The 24,274-nt window shown below is 41.9% G+C and overlaps 1 protein-coding gene and 1 non-coding gene across 2 annotated transcripts in view; both read left to right on the forward strand.

Moving 5' to 3' along the window:
* The window catches only part of SND1 (staphylococcal nuclease and tudor domain containing 1), a 411,141-nt gene that overhangs the window by 193,695 nt on the left and 193,172 nt on the right, over positions 1 to 24,274 (forward strand). The window lies entirely within an intron of this gene.
* TRNAG-UCC lies at positions 7,492 to 7,564 on the forward strand. Its single transcript has one exon. It is a non-coding gene; the product is annotated as a tRNA-Gly (tRNA).

A 24,274-nucleotide genomic window follows, 5' to 3' on the forward strand; every position in this document is an offset into this window, starting at 1 on the left:
TGCTATGCTTAGGAGCTCACTCGCGTCCGACTCTTTGAGACCCCATGAACTGTAGTCTGCCAGGCTCCTCTGTCCACGGGGCTTCTCCAGGCAAGAATCCTGGAGTGGGTTGCCTTGCCTACCTCCAGGGGATCTTCCCAGCCCAGGGATTAACCCAGGTCTCCCACATTGCAGGCAGATTCTTTATCGTCTGAACCACCAGGGAAGCCCTTGAGGCGCCCCCAGTTTGTCACCCATCTGATCCCATCTGTTTTCTGTCTTTCAGGATTTGTGCAAACTTTCTGATGTGCTGTTTACTCACGTTCTTATTCTCTGGCACCATTAGGGCTTTATTCTTGTGCATATATGTCTTTTGCGTCCTTTCAGTGGGACCTTGTAAAGAATGTCATGTGGACGTAAGTTCTCAGTGTGCCATTCTGAACCCCCCTCAAGCATTCTTACTTTCTTCCTTTGGAGAATGAAATTGATGTGATGAGGAGAAGGGGCATTCGACATGGTTATCAATGAGCACAAATTGTGTCTCAGCCCCTTTCTCTATACAGTTCTTGTGGCCAGCACAGTACGCAGTGGCAACGGAAATAGGAATGGATTTTTATCTTCCATGGTGATGCTGCTTAACAGGGATTTGCTCCAGTTCATTCTGAATGACTTTTTTAAACTAATAAAAATTGTAGTAGCATTTTCAAAAGTTTTAAAGAATATGAAAGAATCACTCGTTACATAATCATGCTAACATAAGCCTTGTTTGAAGGGTGTGCCTTTTGAGTGCTGGTTATTTTTTAAGGATGTAATTTCGAACAGGAAACTTTGACCATTTGGCATATCGTTGGATGAAGGCTAGTTATTGCTGGATCTGAAGATTCTGTAGCTATTTTTTTAAAGTGGGCTTTGGAGGTAAACACAATTGAGATGAAAACTCGGTTCTATGCATGGCTGATTCATGTCACTGTATGGCACAACCCACTACAATATTGTAAAGTAATTAGCCTCCAATTAAAATAAATTAATTAATTTAAAAAAACTCGGCTCTATGCCTTGATAGCTGCGCAGTCTTGGGCCATAGTTTTTTCTATGTGAGTTCTATACAATAATACTATACTTGTAGGGCTGTAGTGAGCATTAAATGTATCAATGCATTTAATGTTTAGCACAGTGACTAAGCCATAACAATCAAATACATCCATGGGTCCTAAGCCTGGCTTCCGAACTGGTCATTGGCCTAATTTCAGACCTAGTGGTCTCTTTTGTCCCCGCTGTCACCTCTTCTACGTCTCTGGCCATCTCTTTCACTCAACTTTTTCCTTTTTTAAAAGATTTTTATTGACTGCTTTTATGTTCCATCCTCTTCACAGTTCCCCCTCCTGCCCCTGGCCAAGCCCACCTACTTGATAATGTTGCTACCTCACAGATGTACTTGAATAAGATATAGAAAATGCCTAGTATGTGCTACATGCTCAGAGGCTTAACAACAAATCACCCATGGGATTATGATTAGATGTTGTTATCCTAGTCTGTTTCTTGTTTGTTGTTTAGGCTGTGCCGCTCTGCACACAGGATCCTAGCTCCCCGACCAGGGATTGAACCCTTGTCCCCCCCTGCCCTGAGAGTGAGGAGCCTTAACCACTGAACCACCAGGGATGTCCCCTGAACCAGTCTGTTTTTATTGTTCTGTGGCAGATGCTTTGGTTTTAGACTTCTCTTTTTTCATCTTTTCAATTGCCACTAAATCATATCATTTTTCCTCTAAGCAGTGAATGTAAATATGTTTACCTAAGTAGTACTGTAAAAGAAGTAAAAGATATTCATGAGTAATTTTTAATGTTTCAGGGAGTTTAACATGCACTTACCATTGAGTAAGGACAATATATATTCCTTAGTAAAAGCAATTTATTGAATAATCTTTCAAACCAAGAGGTATTGCTAGCAAGCAGACTCCCTGGGTATACTTGCTTCATATACATATTTAGTTACCTATTTACTTCCTATCTGTCTATATGAGTGTTTTAAAGGCAGAGGGCTATTGACTAAGTGTTTTAGGAGATGCTGCTATTCTCTATCCCTACATTGAAAATCTTACTGAAAGTCAGATTCTGTGTATTGCAGGGGGGGTTGGGGGATAGCTGCAGAATCTTAGTTCCCCTACCAGGGATTGAACCTGGGCCCTGAGCAGAGAAAGTGGGGAGTCCTAACCTCTGGATCTCTAGGGAAGTTCCCTTTGTAGATCTTTCAGGGATCCACATCTCTGCTGTGATGCCTTTTTTAAGTTTTGTGCCATCATTGTGTTCACAACAAGTCGAACATGGAGGGATTTAACAAAAACCTGGACCTTGGAGGTCAGCACGCGTGGTAGAATTTGGAGACATTTAATGGCATGAACTTCATAAAGGCCAAAGAAAACTTGAAACTGCCTTTCATCAAGTTTCCAGTGTCAGTTTTCCATGGAGCCTTCTGGCTTTCTGATATATCTGTTTACATAACAGCTGTGATTCAGCTAACTATTGCCTTAATGTGATCTTCTATTGTGTTAAAATCATGATTTATAAACCGTCATGTATCAGGTCATTAACAAGGGGAATTAATTATATTATTGTTCTTACACCATCTCGCCTCCTCCCAAAACAAAACCACCTTGACACTGACTACAAAATCACCTTTCTTTTTCTTTAAAGTAGGAAGCACCTATGTGAAGCACTCAAAGGCTTGTCACCACTTTCTTAGAAACCTGGCTTTGAAACTGTCTTCTATTGTGTGTCACTTAGCTCGGCCTGTGGCTACAGAGCGATCCGACCATTTAAGTGAGGCTTGATCACAGAGGCTCCGGAGTGGCTTACTGTATTTCAAAGTTGGGAACCAAAATAATCCCCTATTCTCCCCAAGAGGAGGGAAGAAAAGGAAACCTTGAAACCCTGATTGTGTTGCTGGGTTCATTTGTTGCTTCTCTTAAAATGAAGAATCCTTAAGTTAAAAAACAGTTTGTCTTCTAATCCTTAGGAAAACATTGACCACCTGAAAATATTTTTGTTTAGACTTGGTTGCAGAGGTGGAAACTCATTTCTAGAGCCGTTACCCACTGCAGTTGTATACTTTGTTTATGCAGTGAAAGTCGAAAGCCGCTCCCACATTCTAGACCTTGTCCACACTGACGTTGGGCTTGGTCCAGTTGCTAATGGATTCCGGGGAACAAAACAGGACTTGCCTGTTCGTGTGGTGCCAGCTGGCTGGGTTATGGGCCATAAACCACAACGGAGCCGTTAGTGGAATTCTTACTCGGCCCATTTTTCCTTCCTGACCCATATGAAAGAACTTCCCTTGAGCCTCCACCCTGAGAAGCCACCTGTGCCAGAACAGTTTTTCTTCTAAATTATCTAGAAGAAGATAGTTATTCTTCCAGTTACCAGTGGCTGGGTTTTTCTTATAGCAGACCAACAGCCCTCCAGAATCTAGGGTATTATCTTGAACACCTTCTTCTAAACAAAGCATTTTCAATATATATCAGCAAATGCAAAAAAAAAAAAGCAAAAACTACAGAGGATTTGAAAAAGGTTCTCCCCATTGCCATTTTGGTCTTTACCGGACCTTGCGATTTGGCTGGTTCTCCTCGCGCTGTCGGAGCCGATCATTCCCAGTGCCATTATGTAATTTGCTGTCTTGGGTGCATGTTTGTGTGGGCGGGTGGTTTTGTTTTGTTTTTAAGTGGTGGTTAATGTCAGGCTAATAATAAACTGGATACGTAGGCCTGGTTTTGTCATAATGGCCACGCATTTGCTTATTTGTCCCCTATCCCCCTGAGAAGTGGTGCCTACATCTTGGAGGGGGGCTCTTGTCATCACAGCTGCCTAGAAAATGCAGCACAGCGACTGGCAGCTCTGTCCTAAAGGGACAAACGTGAGGCGTCTTCTCCCTGGTTGCTCTCACAGCCAAGTCCTCGTCTTCCTGCGACCTAAATAGAGCCAATAGGAATGCCTTTGCTGTTCCCGAGCCGGTTCCAAAGTTTGGTCTGCTCTCTACCCACAGTTCTTAGACTCGGTATCTTTGTGAAATGCCAGGACCTTTGACACGTGATGCTTTATGAATCTGGGGGCCTTAAGCTGCATTCCATCATCCTTGGCCTCTTGAATTCTTGTAAAGAAGACTCTGTTAGTTGTCTGGGCTGGGTTTTTTTTTTTTTTTTTCCCACACAAAACTGCATGATTGAACCACTTGGGACTCTTAAAAAATAATGGTATCCTATATTTTAAAAACCAGGTACTAATATTTATTGTTTTAAAAATACCGATTTTTACCCCTAGAGATGCTGGTTTTCTTGGCCCGGAATGGGTATTCTGAATGGTGATTCTAATGTGCCGCCAGTATCAATAAGCTCTAGGAAAGAAAGGCCAGAGGAAACAAAAGTTTCCAAAACCAACATTCTCCTCTACTCTCAGCTAAGTTGTAGATACAGGTAATGGGAAGAATAAAAACAACGCCGCACGTGTGTGTTTTCTCAGTTCACTTCACTCCCTAAGCTCAGCCTTTTCCCTCCATTAATTTCTGTTATACCAGCTCTGCTTCGAAAAAGTGCAGAATGGCAGAGTAACGTTGGGTCGAAGGGGATGATGGTTATTTCTAGCTCTGCCTCCAGCTTATTGAGTGACCTTGGCAAGTCATTCACTCTCTTTTCCTAAGGCCCTAATCTTGCCTTTTCTGAAGGAGACAGTGGCATAAGCAGTATTGCTAATATTATGCCTCCTTCATGTACCTCTTCTTAGTAATGCAAAATTCCCTTAAACTTGTCCTCAGATTCCTAACAGAAGTTTAACAGGGAGTGTTAAAGCCTTGGCTTTAAGTCTTGGTATGAATTTGTCTTCTTGTGTAGCCCTCCCTGCTCAGCCTCCAGATCATAAATGCTGGGTTTACTTGGAAGTCTGTGGATTTGCGAAATCAAACAGTTAACTCCTGGTGGTCACTACTGACTGAGTGGTTTCATTGCTACTAGCTGCTGTGGTGTTTAGTCACTCAGTTGTGTCCGACTCTTATGTGACCCTATGGACTATAGCCCTCCAGGCTTCTCTGTCCTTAGAATTTTCCAGGCAAGAATACTAGAGTGGGTTGCTGTTTCGTCCTCCAGGGAATCTTCCTGACCCAGGGATCAAACCTGGGTCTCCTGCGGCTTCTGCACTGCAGGCAGATTCTTGACCACAACTGACATGACCTTAAATTGTTTGCCGTGGGAACAATATACAATATTGTGAGGTGATTAAACTTCTGATACTCCTTTTACACCTATCTCTAATTATCCAATTCAGAGATTTTTGTCTGCTTGGTGGCCGTTGTATTGTTTTAAAATTTTCCCCTTAACAGAAACTCTTAGGCAGTAAAGGGTATTAGTGTCTTTTGTTGGTGGTGATATTGTTGATACCTAACCAAAACTGTGTCTTTTAAATACTTTGGGGAACAAAAGAAAATAGAGTTGACTGTGTTCTGTTTTGCGCGGTAGACTGACGTATCTGAAATTAATAATGTGTATTTAGATGACTGAGGCATAATTATTTGGCCTCATTTAATCCAAACTAATATCCCCAGGTGGTTTGCTGTCTCTGTTGATGCCCTTCTTGATGTAACCCACTTGTGGCCCTGACTGCTCTCCTTCACGCCTTACTATTTATAAACAGGGCTCGTGCTCAGCTAGTATTCACTTGTGTAACAGACTGGCCCGTGCTGTAATGTTAGATATTTTGAATATTACCCCTGCTTATAACACACAAATGTTTGAGTCTGTTCTTAACCTTGGAAGACTTGTTTTCCAAATTTGGTTTGGTTGGCAAAGAGGAAAGAGTCAATGACTGGAAGTATTTGTTTTTGGGGGCTTGGATAGTTTGAATTGGCACTGTCTTCCATACCTTGTTCTGCATTGTGTTTGAGAGGGTGTGGCTGAGAATCTCAGCCTGAGCTTGAGTAGAACTTGGGTGGTATGTGTTTTTCTTATAAATGCAATGTCCCAGGACAGATCCATAAAAAGTAAATAGAAGTCCCTGGAGGCTGTGTTTTTCCCATCAGAAACTCAGGAAAATTGGAGTATATAGTTTGAACTGTGCCCATTCTGTTTTTCCTCTTTAGATCCTTACAGCATTAGTTGAGACCTTCCTTTTTGACATTGATAATGTTCAGCAAGAAGACAGTGTTCATTGTGAGTTACAAGAGCATTCATTAGGGTCAGCGCTCATCTCCCTTCCTCTCCCTAGCCAGCTCTCTGCACAGTTTACCTTCCATTTTCATAGCTGAGTAATCTTTTTCTGGAAGGTACACTTTTTATGGCAGCTCCAAAAAGCATGAGCTGAAGGATGAGTTCACTTTGCCTAGAGTGTCCGAGACAGTGGGATTGAAAGCAGATTGGAGAATGAAATCGCGTATACTAAGTCAGTTCAGTCCTATGTGACTCATTGCAGCCCACCAAACTCCTCTGTCCACAGGATTTTCCAGGCAAGAATACAGGTAGCCATTTCCTCCTCCAGGGTTTCTTCCCGACCCAGGGATTGGACACAGTCTCCTGTATTGGCAGGCGGATTCTTTACCACTAAGCCACCTGGGAAGCCCTCAGCGGACTGGGATTGTCCTAAAACTTCTCTAGAGTAAACTTGTTTCCAGGGCACAAGGCAATAGCAGCCTCGCAGCCCACAGCCTCCCAAGAAAATCTAAGACGATTAAAGAGGTGAAACCTGACCAGGGTATCTGGAATCTCTTCTCCCTCTTGTTTAGGTCTTGAGGGTGTTATTCACTCCTGATTTTTGTTCATGTGATTTCAGGAGATGATGATTTCCCATTCATGACATAACTTATATGTCACCCCCTCTGTCTCCCCTGTAATAACAAAATTGCTGGGATAGCTCTCCAACCAGTTTAAAAAAAATCTGGTAATTCATTTCTAAATTGGAACTTGTTTCTTTCTAATCAGCCTTGTAATGTATTACAGACATCACTCTCTGCATTGGCTACAGAAGTGATTTAATGCTGGGTTTTTAATGACTCCTTCATTAATCCTGGTATTCTGGGATTTAACACCCGCTGGCCTTTGACCAGTGGAAATGATGAAAACTTAGATTTCATGCATATTGGATAACACTGGCCCATTGCGGGAGCCATGAATCTTGCCACTGCAGCGGGTGCGTGTGATATAGAGGCTGCAGCTGGGTGGGTACTCTCCCAGGCCACGCGCTGCTGCCCACGAGGTGAGCGCGACATCTCTATCAGCCCAGGGTGACCTCCTTTCAGGACAGCCGGGTTTGGAGCGGGAGCCTGTACTGGTGGCTCTATCCACCAGACAGGTCTCTGGATTTGAGAAGTAAGGCTCACCTTTTCAGCGTTTCCTCAAAGATGCTTCTTTGAAGAAAGCATCATATACCTTAACATGATAAGGTACATGTACCTTAACATCAGTCGTTCTTTTTTCTTTTTTTTTTTTTCTTCTAGTAAAGCCCCAGAACTTTGCAGTTCAAGACTGTCTAGTCCAGAAATTCCCTGATGGTCCAATGGTTAAGACTCTGTGCTTCCATCGCAGGAGTCACAGGTTCGATCCCTGGTCAGGGAACTAGGATCCCACATGCAACAGCCAAAAAAACCCAAAAGGCTATCTAGTCCACCTCCCTCGTTTTATAAACAAGATGTCTGAGTTCAGGAGGAGTGGCAGAACTAGGCCGCTGTTGAAGGTACCAGCAGCCAGAGTGATCCCACCGGTGCAGTGCTCGCTGCGTGCAGCAGAACCTCGCGTCGTCATTTACTTACTTCCTCACAAGAGCTTCGTGAAGGGACCTTGCAGAGCAAGCCCAGGTCTCCACAGCTTCTCTCCCACCTCCTGCTGCTGTTGAAGGTACAGGTGCCCCTGTTGGTGGCTCTCCTCACTCTTGATGGAAGTGTTGGGAATGCTCTTTCGAAGAGATGGGCTAGTTTATTTGTGGTAGAATCTTGTGGGCAGTCTGAACACCACGAGCAGGTGCCAGGCTCTTTTCTTCTCCCCACAGATCGCTGCTCAGGAGAGAGGATGTCACCTTATACTTGGCGTCTTCACAGGGGCTCTTGTATTATTACAAAGTGCTCCCTCAGTTTATTTGGAGCACATCAGTTAGCCGGCTGCAACGGCATGAAGGTCACATGGCAGCATTATTAAAAAAGAAGCCAATAATTTTTTTTAACATGAATGAAGCAATTATTACAGTGAATATGACCCCCAAACTGTGAGAGCCGAGTGTCACAGGAATTACCCTCTTAAAGGTCACTTTAAAAAGCAGTGCTATGAGGCAGGAGAGACAGATTTTTTTTTTTTTTTCTTTAAAGGACTAGATACTAATATTTCAGCTTTGATAGCTATGTGCTCTGCGTGGAAACTATTCAACTCTACCTTGGTAATCCTAAGGCAGCCAGACAATATGCAGACGATTGGGTGTGGCTGTGTTCCAGTGCAACTTTAATCATACAGACAGACCTTGAGTTTGCATCCCCTATGCTATGGAGATATGAACAGATACTTCTAGAACAACTAGTAAACCCAGTCATCTGAATATTATGAAAATGCAGGAAGAATTTCTGAAGGCATAGAGCATGTTGAAAAAGTGAGATGGGTAAGATGAGAGAACTAGCTCAGAACTGTCTGTAATGATAGTGTACGTTCTAATATTAAATAGCTTTGTGCAGAGTATTGAGGGGGTAAAAAGTAGGGTTTAACCAAAATAATACTTCTAAATTTAATAAGTTATAAATAAACAATTTCACTTATATCCAGAAACTTGATACAGATGCACAATCCCCTACCCAACCCCTCTTCACCAGCAAAAGCAGCCCTGGTATCACGTTAAGTGCAAGTACATTTTCTTGAAATGTTTTCTCTTAACTCTTACCGAGACTCAGATTATGTGGAAGTGGCTGTATTTGAAAATTGTTTTCTATACAGTCTCTTAAATTTCACTTCTGTCTGATTGAACTGTGGCTTTGCTGGCCACTGATGACAGTACAGTTCTCTCCCTGCCTTGGGTGCCCCAGGCAGCCATCCATCCACTCCTCGCTGAATGTTCTCTCCTAGGTGTTTGATCCTGTAAGCATGTCCCTGTTTTATCTGGAAGTCCAATTCTCATTCTTTAATGCTTCCTAAGTCTTGCTATTTGGCACACTTGAACCTGGAGAACAATAGTCTTTTACTGTGCTACCCACTTAATTTCTTGGTTTCTTTTTCTTCCATCTGTCACTCTCACCAGATCAGCACGGACTTAACCTTGGCTTTGTCTTGGTTGAAGTTCTCAACCGGGTCTCATTTATGAAGGGAGGCACTGCCCGCATGAGTCGTTTTCGCTGGTCTCCCAGTGACAATTTTTCTTTCTTTTTTAGCTGCATCTGGAATAACAGCTGCATTCTCACTCCTGAATAGAATGGGTTAGCACAGCGTCTCATGGCAAAGCACCTGGACTCTTAGGCAAGATTGGGGGTAAAATCCGGACCAGCTTCATCATCAGCAGGGTGGGAGGATCAATTTTTATATAAGGGGTGGGGATAGGACACGTGAATGAGGATGTGAACAAAACTGGCGTTGTAAGAGCACCACTTGTATCTGTTAAATGTAAGGGATTAGATAATCCATCATTATGCTAATTCTCAGTAACAGATGGTGGAGAGTTCTGCCTCTCAACAGCAGTTTTCACCGTGGGGGAAATTAGCTTGCACCCAGATCAGCAGACAGGCAGGAATTCCATTGAAAGAGAAACGCTACTGGTGATTGCATTGGTGTGTCCCTCTGCACATGTGCTGAGTTCTTGTATTTCTCTCTAGTTTACATATTCTTGGCCAGACTTCTTTGCCCCTTTCTATAATGTAAAGAACTTGAAATGATTTCTATCCATGCAGTTTATTTGAAAAGATCAATATTGGAAGTAGGTTAAGTAAATGTGTCTCAAAGCATTACTATGTCATATTTCTTGAGAGAAAAGATGCCATACAGATTATCAAAAACATTGCTGATCATCAGTCTTCATAATTGAACTTCAGAGATGACATGCTAAGTACTGTAAATGCCCCATCTTGCCTTGATATAACACTTAAAACAAACAAGCTCTAATTAAGCCCTCTGGCTTCATCTTGTCCAAGAGTTGCCTTGATCCTGCTATTTTCTGTCTGTAAATGATTTCTCTTTGGTGTTTTGTTAAGTCATAGCTTCACCTATCCTCTCTGTGCTAATGGCTTTCCACTTTTTATTTCTCATTGCTTTTTCCTACTCCCGACTTAACCACGTACCTGCTTCTCATTTCCATTTGTACTGTCCTAGTCTCATTTCAACACCAACATGTTTAACACTAATGCTGATTTTAAAACTCACTTTCAAAAAAAAAAAAAACAAAACTCACTTTCATACTCATCTGTATCCCAGAGTCACCTGTACAGCTTATTAATCAGCGGTGATCACCGCTCATACAGGATGTAGCTGGTTACAGGTGTGCTTTAAATTGTCAAGGTCATTCAGATTCAGTGGTTCACTGAGTTTTTTTTAAGAAGTGGTACAGCCATCCTGGACTGGGAAGCCTAAAAGTCAGGGAGGGACCAGCCATCCATAGCTTTAGTTCCCACCAAGAGCTGAAATTAACAATGTTTGGTCCTGCCTTGGTGACCCATGGAGTTTTGGGAGAAAGCAGTTTAGTGATTAGGTGATGATTTAGTAAAATTCCCTTATCAGTTCTTTCCTATTTCTCTTGCTGTTGCTCTGCTTCGTGCAATCAACAACTTGGATCTGTATTAACACAATAGCCTTCTAGAGATGCCTTTTCTAACGGCAGAGTTTCTGCTCTCCCATTTCTTCCTGCATAATACAGCTGGATTAATTTTCCATAAATGCTGTCTTTATGCTGTTAATTCACTACAAACAGCCATTTTAGATTTTAACAAACGTCTTCAGTCAAGCCCCCTACCTCCTTCTCTCTCACTTTCAGCTTACAAACTCATCTATTCTCTGGAGAAAGACACCGGCTTATCAGGAAAGTGCCTTTAATTCCTTAGTCTCTGAACCCCAAACTTGTCTTCCTCCTGCCTGCTTTATTATCTTCCCCTTCCCCATCTCTGCAAGATTTCACCCTCTTGCTTTCCAAACTCATTTTTCTACCCATGTGCCCTGAATTCTGTTTCTTTTGGTCTAAGGATTTTGTGCCCTTCAGTTCCCCCCAACCTCCCTTTTAAAAGCGATTCTTAAAAATTTGTCTTTAGTCTTCTCTTACTACAATCTGCTTTTCTTATTCTTCCCTTCTCTTCATAGCCAAGTTAATTGAGTTGAAAGCAATTTTGACTCTGCGTCCATTCGCTATGCATTCTTTACCATCTGGCTTTGGCTACTCCACAGTGTTGAAACTGAACCTGCCTAGAACACCAATGCTTCCCTCAGAGACACTTCTGAGTCTTTTATGTGCTCTCTCTGTAGTATTTAAAACATCACAGTCTTGTTCGGACTTTTCTCCCTCCTTTTCAGTACACAAGACTTGACTGAATTTCTTTCTATGATTCTGATTATTCTTCTCTGTCTGCTTTAGAGCTACTTAAATATTTGTGCTTCTTAAGCCTCTACCCATGACCCTCTTCCTACCTTTGCTCAGTCTCCCAGGTTGTCTCATTCATCCCCTGGCTTCAGTTTGCAGGTAGATGTTGCTAATCTACCTGAAATCTGTGTCTCCAGCCCAGTTCTTCCACCAATATATTCCAGCTTTTGACTGGGTGGACATCACCTTTTACTGAAGTTCAGTATGACTGAAATGGAGCTCACGATCTCCCCTTGAAAAGCTGTTTCTTTACTCAAATGATCACATCTTGATTGATGGTGCCACCTTTTACTTAGCCTTTTATGCCACAAATCAAAATGTCATCTTTACACCTGTCTCCGCACCTGATTGCCTACAGGTATGTCTCAGGTTCATCTCAGCCTTTCTGTCCTCACTGCCTGGTTGATGCTGTCAGTTTTCCTACTGGCCTCTCTGTTCCTAGCCTGAATCCCTTCTGATCCATTTTGCACACAGCTGTTGCAGTTTGCTTTCTGAAACAAATCTGATCTCCTGCTTCAAGTCTTCATTAATCATCCCACAGCCTTTTGGATTAATAGAAACCCATGAACTGACCCTAGCCTACCTCTCCATTTTTATATTTAATATGCCCTGGCTGTCATCCATTTCTGTAAAAATAATAATAATAAAAACAGAACACTATTCTTTTTTGTTATTGTTGCTGTTCAGTCACTCAGTCATGTCTGATTCTTTGCAACCCCTGGACTGCAGCACACCAGACTTCCCTGTCTGTGTGTCACTGTCTCCCAGAGTTTGCACAAATTCATGTCCATTGAGTCGGTGATGCCATTCGTCTTAAATTTTATTATTTTTGGCTGAGCTGGGTCTTCGTTGCTGTGAGCAGGGAATACTCTCTAGTTGTGGTGCACAGGCTTCTCATTGTGGTAGCTGCTCTTGTTGTGGAACACAGGCTGTAGGCTCCAAGTCTTAGATGCCCCTAGGCTCATGCAGTCCTCCCGGAGCAGGGATCGAACCCACGTCCCCTGCATTGGCAGACAGATTCTTGCTTTTTATTTATTTTTTAATTGAAGGCTAATTGCTTTACAGAATTTTGTTGATTTCAACATGAATCAGTCATCGGTATACATATGCCGGACAGAGTCTTAACCATTGCACCACCAGGGAAATCCCAAAACACATCCTTCTTGAAGTTAGTTTGCTCTGTGTGCTGGGAACATAATTTCCACTCACCAGCTCCCGCTTGCCCTTTAGCTATTGACTTCTTAGTGAAACTTTACCTTTGCGAACCAGGCAGACCCAAGACCCCAGTTGAGCATCTGTGTTTGTCCTTACTCAGGACACTATGCTTTCTTAATTACAAGGTTCACAGCATTTAGAATACTAAGTCACAGATACTTTGGATTTTAATTCCTAGTACATAATCCAGGAAGGTGGGAGGGAGACACGGCAGGAGACCATGTAGGTTTTCATGGGCCATTGATAGTACTTGGCTTGTACTTTGAACAGGATGGGAGACATTGAAGAGTTTTGAACAGAAGAGTGCTGTGGGTATCTGAAAACTTTTTAACTTTAAAAGAAAAAAAAAGATTGTGAGATTTCTCTCTTTTTAAACATTTATTTCATTTTTATGTGGCTGCGCCAGGTCTTAGTTGAGGCATACAGAATCTTCAGTTGCAGCATGTGGAATCTAGTTGCCAAATCCAGGCCCCCTGCATTGGGAGCATGGACTCATAGCCACTGGACCACCAGGGAATCCCCCTTTTTAAAAATTTGATTTTGAAGCAATTATAGGTTCAAACAAGAGCCAGTCCCAGGTACCCTTTACCTAGTCCCCCCAGTGGTTATGTCTTACACAATTATTGAACAATAGCACAGATAGGAACTTTGGCCCTGGGACAGCATGTATGTTGGTCTCTTTTTTCCTGTGTGTGGATTCATGTAACTGCCTCCATAGTCAAGACTGACAGCTCTTCAGTTATCACAAGATCTCCTTTGTGCTACTCCTCCTAAGCATTTCCCTTCCCATCATCTGTGACAACCACTCATCTTTTTCCATCTCTATCATTTTGAGGTCCCTCTGAGTTGTTTCGTGTATCCATAGCTTTTCTAATCTGTATATGGGAACTGGAGGCAGGCTGACTGGGTGGAAGGACTTGAGACTGAGTTCTAGTGCAGTTCAGTCACTAAGTGCTATTTAATGTCTTAGTTCTCAGAGTAGCCACCTGTAAGATGAGGAAATCGGACTTTTCAGCTCTAAGCTCTATGATTATAACAAATGAAGTCTTCGTGATTTTTTTTCCCCTGTCATAATGAGGTCCATTTTCCTTGTTAATACTTACTGTGCCATAATCTATAGTCTTTTGTATAGTGTTAAGCGCAGAAGGGCTATTCAAACATCTCATAATTGTTTTACTGACATACTGCTGCTACTTATATTCCTCAAGTATAAACTTGATACACCGAAGTAGTAGTAATACTTGGCAAACCATGTAAATATGAAGATTCTTCCATTTTTTCCCCCTATGTTTTGTAATAAGACACAGAAGTAAACCTCTAGCTCTCTGTAATCTTGTGAGCCTCAGAGATACAAGAAATGTGATAAATTGCCACTAAATGTCAAGTCTACTCTTGAGTCAGTTCTTTGAACACATTTCTACTAATGAGGTTGACTGGTTTCTTGCTGTTGATAAAAGTTCTTAGCCAAAGTAGAAGGTCCTAGATAGTACAGAATCTGCTGAACTTTAGTTTTGCTGGTAGAAAATAAACTTCGTATTTCTTACTTGTTCATCACTCCCTACTTTTTTTTATACTCTAGAACATTTAGGTAATACATTGTATCTTAAAGAAGTGATCAGCCTTGAAGAATCCTCTTAAGTTTGAGGAGCAGCCGAGACAAACCCTTCACCCCCATGTGTGCGCAGAGTCCCGGGGGCAGGGATTGGAGACAGTTGCGCTTGTTGCCACAGTGCCTGACCACACTGCCTACGGCCACAACCAGAAATGTGTTTAAGCCCTATATGTGCTATGTGCTGAGTCACTTCAGTTGTGTCCAACTTTGCGGCCCTGCAGACTGTTGCCCACCAGGCTCCTCTGTCCATGGGATTCTCCAGGCAAGAATACTGAAGTGGGCTGCCGTTTTCTTCCTCCAGGGGATCTTCCCAACCCAAGGATCAAACCCTAATCTCTTACATCTCCTGTATTGTCAGGCAGGTTCTGTTTAATACTCATTGAAATGATACATAATCTAGTTGGCTTTGAATATTATCAGTTATTGCTGTATAAAGATATGTAAGACTATTGATAAGTAAAACCTAGCTCCCTTTAAAAATGACATTAGAATGTCTCTGAGCTGAAACATATTGCCTAGAGCATTTGGATCTACCTTCTCATTTTATAGATAGGGAAACTGGTACAGGTTTAGCTCTTTTACAAGAGTTTAAATGGCCAGAGAGCTGGGTAAGAACCCAGGTCCTCTGGCTTGAATCACAGCTCTGTGCCATGGGTTCTTTATGAAACGAGCTCATAATTGCTCTCTTTGGAGGGAGGAAGTGGGAAACATTAAGTGGTTTTCACTATTGAAAATAAATATAAATGCTATGTGTAATGTATCTTTGTTGATGAGGGAGAATTGGATAAACATTCATTTTTAACATTTTTGTTTTACGATATTCATCTTTTCCTGTGTTATTCAATCTCTTCACTCATTTTTTTATAACTTAGATGAGGATTTTTTCCTTATTAAAGTGTTGATGTGAGATGTGATAATTAGATCCTCCTTTTTAAAATTAACTGCCCCACTGAGTGTCTCTTTTAGAAAGTTGGTTTCCTCTTTGTGTATTTTGGAGCGCAAACAAACAATAAGCTAAAATCGAACATGTTTTGGGTACCTAATGCTAAGCAGTTTAGTGCCTCTGATCTGTTTTTTCCATTACGAAAATGAATTATTTCATTTTTGTTTAAGAACTTAAACTAGAAGAGTATCTTTCACTAATGATAGGCCCATTTCAGATTTACATTGTTCATTCATTCTTACCATCACCTCTCATCCATATATCTGAATATAGTAGTGTCTTTGTAAAAACAGAGATACATATTTTCCTAACTTTTAGAAATTTACCTTTCATATATTTTGCACTTTAATATTTTCGTAGATATTCCTAAACTGGTTTTTATTCTTCACTTGGAAAGGTGGGACGTAATTGCCTCTTAACATCCTTTTTTTTAACGCGTAACTGTTTGGCTCTCAAACAAATACGTAAAGACCAATTATGCAGTGCAGTGTGGGATGACTCCAGTCAGCTTGTGTAGCAGGAGCTCTCCTAGGTCAATGAGTTGATTCAGGAGTCAGGGTGATGGCAGTGGAAAGAGTCATTTCTCCACCACCACTGAGGGAGAGAAGGCTCCAGAGGTTTTCACCTCACACCACTCAATGTTAATTTCTCAAAGGAAAGAGGAGGAAAGAAAAGGGATGAAGAAAACATGCTTATGCCTACAGCCAGCATTTATACCTTGTGTTGGAACATAGAGAAAGAAAAAAGTCCTCTGAATCCCCAAAAGGCAAGCAAATTATTATAATGAAATGTTTAATGTATATTTTAGCTAGGATTATTAGTATTAGAGTGATCAAATTTATAATATGATGTGGCTGGATTATTTTTAGCATGCTGATAAATTTTTAATGCATATCTTGGATAATTCATGTGCACAATATATTTACTCCTATTTTATAGAAATGTAAAGGACAGCAGCATAGTAAAGGGATATAGGCTGAGAATCGGAAGGCTCTCAGATGCCCACTGAGATGGTGTCGCTCTGTTTCTTTAGACATCTCATTTCACAATTTTCAGGGTTTCTCTCAGGGTCTGTCTTCATCTATATATGGAGATTTGCAGATTAGTTTATCTCTATGGACTCTTTTTGCTCAAATTCTATGACTCAGTCAGTTATTACTTTTGTTTTCATCCAACCGCCCACAGAACCCCTGGGAACACTGAGAATGCAATCAGTCAGCTAGCCAATAAATATTTATTGAGTGCCTACTAAGTGTTTGGCTCTTTTTTGGACCAATAGGGAATATGATCTGGTTGGGAAGACAAGATATGTACACAAAGCAAGATAATAATCTGCAGCAGTAAAAGATAAGTGCCAAATGAATGGCCCAGCCAAAGGAATTGAGACGACGGACTGCAGTGCTTGACTGCTTGGATTAAAGCAGAAGATTGAAAGACTTTATAGTCAGGTTAGAGAGGTATATGTGAGCTTTGTTGTAGAATGCTTCTTTACCTGCAGTTTATAGCAATGTAGTCAAAAAGAAAACTGGATTTAAAATTCTTAAAAATCTAGCTTCTAGTTTTGATTGCCACTTACTAACACACTAACAGGATTACTTGTAGCAAGCCTGAAACTGATTACTTTTTTTTTTAAGAAATACATACTTATCACCTTTCTATTGCTATAGAAAGATTAGGTTGTGTGCCCACTCAGTTATGTCTGACTCTTCGCAAATCTATGGACTTTAGGACTTTAGCCCTCCAGACTTCTCCGTCCATGGGATTCTTCAGGCAAGAATACTGGAGTGGGTTGCCGTTTCCTCCTCCAGGGAGGTCTTCCCGACCCATGTCTCCTGCTTTGGGAGGCCGATACTTTATCACTGAGCCACCTGGGAAGCCCATCAGATTAGGTTAATGTGTGTTTAAAAGCATGGCCTGTAGCAGACACCCAGTAAATGGTCATTAAATCTAAAATCATTGCAAAAGTTCAAACAAGGTTTTTGTGGTTGTGGTAGATTGGAGCATGAAGATTAAGAGGATTCAATTGAAAGTGATCAGGATTGGAAAACTTTGCAAGGAGACCAGATTTGGGGGCGGGTTGCGGAGGAGTGCGGACAGGTAAGTTAGAAAGAGCAGGATAGAAAACAGTCATGGGAGAAACACTGGAGACTTGAGTTCAAAGTTTGGACAACTAATTTTATCTGGAAATGAATACAGATGTCAGCCTTAGGTGACTGGGAATCTGATGGTCCCACAATTAGAGATGTTAGGGAAATGAGCTGATTTGGTAGATTTCAGAAAAGCTTAATCTGGGGAAGTGAGTTTTATTTTTGAAATGCTGAGTTTTACATGGTGATGAGTCATGCAAATTCACATGTCCTGCAAATAGTTTGAAATGTAAATGTATGGCATATTTAGCAATGAGTGGACCAGTTTGGATATGAAATGCATATTTGTTAGACAGCTTGCTTATTTCAAGCTAGATCCTTGATTTAATTGATTATCTTAATTGTCTTTTTGGGGTCTAATTGTCTCCTGGGAAAGAAACATGGTTGTCCAGTAGAGCAAGTGTCACTTTGGGTATGTACCCCATGTTCTGTCCTGCAGGAGAAGGGAGATTCAGCTTAGTCCATGAAGCTTCTATGAAACAGACATTCTTATTATTATTATGAGAGGTGGAGACTGAGGTAATACTTGAAGGCGGTGTTGTTTTCATTGCTCCTTACACTTAATACGCCTCTCATACCTCAACCAAGGTTCATCACTGGACTAATAACCTCCTCTGATATTTTGCTGACTTGAAAGTACAGCAGTACTCAGAGAAGAGCTGGCATAATAGAGTATAATACCACAGTTTTTCTTGTCTTATAAAGCCATAACCAGGATATTGCTGAATAAATGGAGCTATCATATGAGAGGTGGCAATAAGATTACAGTACTGCGGAAATCCTGGGGGCAGAATAAAATTGTCTATTTAGTAAGCATAAGCATTGGGTGTTATGCCTTTTCCCCTTCCTTTTTAAAATTGTTTTGACCCATATTTCCAGCACTATTCTCTCCCCTAGCTAGAGTTAAGAAGTGAATTAGGTGTTTAATTCTCCTGTTTCCAAGTAGGTTTCTGTCTTCTTTTCTGTCCATTGGTGTTTTCAGGAGGTGAGGTTGGGTGAGCCCTCATGTAGAACTCGAGTGGGATAAGATAATGAGGACGTTAGGGCTCAGACACATAGTGGAGAAGAAAAATGGCTGTTCTTGGAAGGTCGAAGGAGAAGTCACATCTTCATCACCCACATTGTTACGCCCTGGTCCCTAGGTATCTTTGCTTTTCTTTTTTTCCCCAACTGAAGAGCGCTCTTGGTGTGCAGTAGGTCATGGCCCCCTGAAGCTGGTTAGGCTTTTGCCCATGTCCAGGGGTAAGCCAACTATTGACACGGAGGGTTGGATGGATGTCTGTGTTGGGGATTCAAGGATTTATTTGTCCATGAAGCAGTAGTTTTTTCATGGCCTGATTCCCTTTCCCCTTTCTCTTTCATCTCTTTCATCTGTGTAGAACCTGTATGTATTCTGAATTAATTCTCACTAAATATGAGCTACTTATTGAGGGTGTTTTGTTTGAAAGGGTCCTTTTTTATATATTAGTGTATAGCCAATTATTGGAGAAGGAAATGGCAACTGACTCCAGTATTCTTGCCTGGAAAATCCCATGGACAGAGGAGCCTGGCAGGCTACAGTCCCTGAGGCACAGAGTCAGACACGACTTAGTGACAAAATGTCAGACATGACTTAGTGACTAAACAGCCATAGCCAGTAATGTTGCCGTAGTTTCAGGTGGACAGCAAAGGGACTCAGGCATACATGTGTTACATGTGCATGTGATCCATGTATCCACTTTCCCCCAAACTCCCCGCCCACTCAGGCTGCCACATAGCATTGAGCAGAGCTCCCTGTGCTGTGTTGGTCCTTGTTGGTTATCCATTGTAAATCAGCAGTGTGGACATGTGAACCCCAAGCTCCCTAACTCTCCCTTTTCCCCACCCTTTCTTTGCTTGATTAGCTTCTAAAGCTGCTCAGATCAGCCCATTCTATACCTCCCTGCTCTTGAGTCCAGCTTCTGAGGTCCTGCTTCTTTGTGGATGGTGCCATGTTTCATGTTCATAACCACAGCTGGGCTGGTGGGTTGACAAAAGCAGTCACCTTTGGCTCTGTGTCTGGAGTGAATATATCCTGCCCTAAGACACTCGGTACCTAATGCCATGCTTGATAATAACTTTTTTCTCCTTCCTTTCACTGTAGTTTCTAAAGCTGCTTCCTTTTTGGTTTTGATCTATGTTATGAGTCCTGGGAAAGTCCCTAGCCATAGTTCAGACCCTCTAGTGACTATCCCGGTGACAGGACTTGTTAAACAGAAAAGGGAACCATTAAGAGTAAAAAGACTCAAAAAATCTATTTTAGTTATTTTTAGAATTACATTAGTTCAAGGGGTGAGTGAAAAAATAGGGAAGACGGTGGGGGAGAGATTTGGGACACATATAAAGGAGGTTGTGCCACCTCAGATGTTTCTAATTACTGATGCTTCTAAAACAGAGTCTCCTGTCTACATATGCTGCTTGGTCATGTGGGAAGTGCCTCCTGGATATATTTTAAGGAAAAAAAAAAGGAAGTGTCATTGTTTCAGATTCTGGGGAACTCAATCTGAAATCGGAGGATAAAAGACAGTTTACACGCTAGATGGGACAGGCATAGCACGACCCCTTGTAGACACTTGTACTGGCTTTCGGCAGCTCCCTGTTGCTCTGTTGGGCTTTTTCCTAGTTTGAGGCCTGGGGAAGAAACAGCAGTCAGTAAAGATCCTTATTCATGGCCCATTGTCTGTAGATCCCTCTCACTCAGAATTCCACTCTCACCCTTTACAGTCTTATTTTGCGAGTCTATAAAAGCCAAGTCTGTCTCAAGCCTGAAATTGTCAAGTTCTTGCCTGGTGTGCATTTAGAGGTCTGAGTGTGAATTCATAGAGAAGGTTGGAGGGGAACCTGGCCTTGGGGCCTTTTAGCCATTAATCATCCCCCCCCCCCACCTTCTTCACCCTCTTAGACTGAGAAGCCCATGTTTTCTGTGTATATGAGCCGAGGTAGCCCTCGTACTCTGAAGAAAGGCACTCTGTCCAGTGCTTGCTTCCTGCCTCATCACCCAGTCTTGGGGTGATCTCTCCCTCCTTCCTGGTCTCTAACCAATTTGCAAAGAAAGACATCAGCTGCCCCCTTCCCTCCGTAGTTTCCCTGTGGTTCAGCCCCACATCACTGAGATGTGAGATGAGCCATCTGATATATTAGAAATAAATTGGGGAGCCCTGTCAGCCAGGGTGCTCCATCTCAGCACTTGTGAGGGAGCGCGTCCTTGTGGTGAAGTTCCAGCCAGTGTGGAAGGAAGTGGAGTCAGTTTCCCAGCTCAAGATACTGGAGCTTTTATGGGTCGTGGGTGACAAAGGCCTTGTCTCTATGCCTCATGCCTTGTTGGATCATATTCTCACAGTATATAGCCGTGGGGTGCATTGTACGCTCAGTTTATGAAATTCGACCCATGGGACCTTGAAGTTATTGTAGAAAAATCATACGGGGAATGCATGCATGTGTGTGCATGGATGTGCACACGTGAGACAGTACCTCTCCTAAAGGTGATGTGACTGTTATAAATGAATTGAGCTGTTGTCTTTCAACCGTTTCCTTTAGCCTTGACTCCATAATAGTTAAAGGCATTTCTTTATGGGCTTACTTTATTCTGAATATGTGTCCACGTGTTCATTTGCCTCAAGGAAATACTCTGCTTTGTAATCTCCATGGACACCTCAGTGACTGATAAAATGTTGATGGTTTTTAAGTGGAAAATGTTAAGCTCAAATAGCTAGATAGAGATCTATGAGCCAGAGCCATTGAGAATTATCTGTTATCCCTACTCAGATGGAGAATGAAGTGTGTTTGTATGTGTGTGTGTAATGGTATTACGCCTTATGTGCACTCTTGAAATTTACTTATCCATTTACCCTAGCTTCTCTTTTGACAAGTAGCATATACCCTTTCAGTCAGCTCCCCCATGTGTTGTGCTTAGTCGTTCAGTCGTGTCTGACTCTTTGCAACCCTATGGACTGTAGCCTGCCAGGCTCCTCTGTCCATGGCAGTTAGGACCAAATTGTGGAAGTCAAAGAAGGTGTAAGTGAGGTGCTGTATGTGTATGCAGAGAAGATTATTCACGTAAGTAAAAGTATTGAGGATAATGGAAGGCAGGCTTCCCACAGTCAGAAGGGATGTACAGATAAGGAAAGGAAGAGAACTGCACGTGCCCTGAAGTGTTGAATGGGGTTGTAGTATGTTTGTGAACTCATGGTGTGCTAAAAACCTGATGCCAAGACAGGATGAAATAGACAAGAGGTTAATTGGGGAAAACAGAGAAAATGGGAAGGGAGCTGGCGGAGGCTGTGAATGCTTAACCTCTGTGGGAAAGGGAAGGATGGAAGGTTGAGCTGGAAACATCTAATCTGGGGCTGTGGGCAGTTGTAAGAGTTCCAGCGAAGGTGAGGGGGCGTGCTCAAAGCCGCAGCTCCCTGTCAGAGCACGCCCAGGTCTCTGAGCAGCAGGCCAGTTGTAGTGTCTCCACTGCACTCAGTCATTGGCTGGAAGCAGCTGGGGGAAAGCGTACTTTTGGCGGAAACAGTGATGGGTTTCAGAGCATAGCAGCTGGGGCTGTCAGTCAGTTATGCTTCCTGCAGTCAGAGATCCAAGAGGCATGTTTTCATGACTGCCACACATGGTTTTCAATGGTTATAGATACAGAAATAAGAGTATGGAGATAAAAATGTAAATGTGGACTATTTGGATAAATGGCTGGTTTCGGAGCTGCAGAAAACAGTGGAAGATGAGCCTGGAACACATTGTGGCCTGAAAGCAAGGAAGTGCTCGAAGGATGACAGGACACAGGAGCCAGCTTGACCCAGATCCCACTGGCCAAATTGGGAATAATTTCAGCATCAGAAACAGTTACAATTGTAGTGGATTATATGGCTCTTTAGATAAAATATTTCATGACCATAAACCTCTACAAATCAATAAATGAATAACTTGGGAGTTTAAAAGCTACACAGTTTTTCAATACCTGTTATAAAGAGGAAGAGAATAACTTCATAGTGGAGAAGCCTGGTAGACACTGCCTGAATCAAGTGATCAAAATTAACATTATCAGTAAATTACACATCATTTCAAAGGAGGCCACGGGAACAACATAGCATCACTTCTGTGACACATTCCTGCCAAAGATTCATAACTTGCCACTGATCACAGAGACATCAGACAGTCCAAAATTACTGGCCTGTACTCGTGAGAAGTTTCAGGGCTGTGGTAGACTAAGAAAGATTGAGCTTCTCCAGACTGAGGAGACAGGGTAACAAAATGAAAAAACCTGATTTTGCTCTAGATCCACTTTCCCCTAAGTTCTCTATTGGAACAGTTGACAAAATTTGAGTAGGATTGTAGGTTAGATGGCAATAATGTGTCAACATCGATATCCTGGTTCAAGTCATTATTTACTGACTATGTTGGAAAATATCCTGATTTGTCGGAAATGCACATTAACGGTTTGGGGGATGGTGGTATAAACAGGTCATTTGCTCTCAAATGAATCAGGGATCAGCATGTTCTTTGTTATTGTATGTGCAATTTTTCTGTAAGATTGTTTTAAAATTACTTATCCCCTCCTTCCCCTACTTTTAAGTAATCTAGTTAATTTTAGTCAGTTATCTGACCTTCTCTATATATTATTGCTTCCAATCTTGGATTTGGGGTGTAGGGATTAGGGAAGGCAGGCAAAAGTGTGATCAAGTAATTATTGTGAGTGAAATCTATGTTTTAAGAATCCTGTTCTCATATATGGGCACAGCATACCTTTTCCAGATTGGCAGAATATAGTACCCCCTGGTTTCAAAAGTATCTTATAATGAGAAAGTAAATGCTTTCCACAACCTGCTGGCTGCGGAAACGAGTGGACAGGGAGGATGTCAGGTACATGGAGACCTTTTGAGAAAGCTTAAGAGACCCATGTTGCTTGTGTTTTTCTCAGGAACATCTGATCCTGCATGGTGGAAACAGTTCACTTCCCATATAACCTAAAATTCTCCTTGAGCTTGGAGAAGCATTTCAAGTCCAGCACTTATTCTGTTTCCAGCTGATACAGAGAGATGATTTCCTGTTAGACTTTCAAGACTGTTAGGTCCCTTTTTGTATGCTGATTGTGAATTATCCATTCGAGCCAGACATGTGTAATTGGAGTAGAATTACTGATACACTCAAGAAAGCAGAATTTATAAATTTGTCTAAAGCAGCATAATGTCATGGCACATAATTTAATGTTCTCTTTTCTTACTGGGCAACTAATCAGTACACCAGTGTCGAGTTCTGAGCCATCTTTGGCCAGGGGGAAATCTCCTGACCTTTCATTAGTGGCCCAAAGAAATGAATGAGAGAGTCAAGTACACAGATCTCGGCTAATTCCATTTTATTTGTCTCCCTTTCATTCTCTTTAAATACAAGTCTTAGATAATGGGGAGGAGAATGACAAAAGCTGGAAAGGCATGTTGAAAGCTTTTGTTCTTAATTCTATGCTGGGCAAGCTTGGCTAATAAATGCTTAGGATAAGAAATAATGTTCCAGTGCTGTATTTCTCATACTTGGCTACAGAGCAAGAAAGACACAGCCCTTGCCCTCTTTGACCTCATCAGTTTGAGTTGGAAGATGGATGACAAATTAATTGTAATATAGTGTGATTTCATAGGGGAACACATACCAAGATGAAAATGCACGTGGTGTGATTCTCACACACCTGGCTCATGGGCGGGGCCCTGTAGTGATATCTGTCATTGTTTCCTGTGTTTTTACCCTCCATGCCGCTGAGCACTAACATTGCAGCCGTTCTCCAGTAAAAGTCTGTTGTTTAGGGAAAAGAAGCTAA

Source organism: Cervus elaphus, chromosome 18 (genome assembly GCF_910594005.1).
Source record: "Cervus elaphus chromosome 18, mCerEla1.1, whole genome shotgun sequence".
Taxonomy (NCBI): domain Eukaryota; kingdom Metazoa; phylum Chordata; class Mammalia; order Artiodactyla; family Cervidae; genus Cervus; species Cervus elaphus.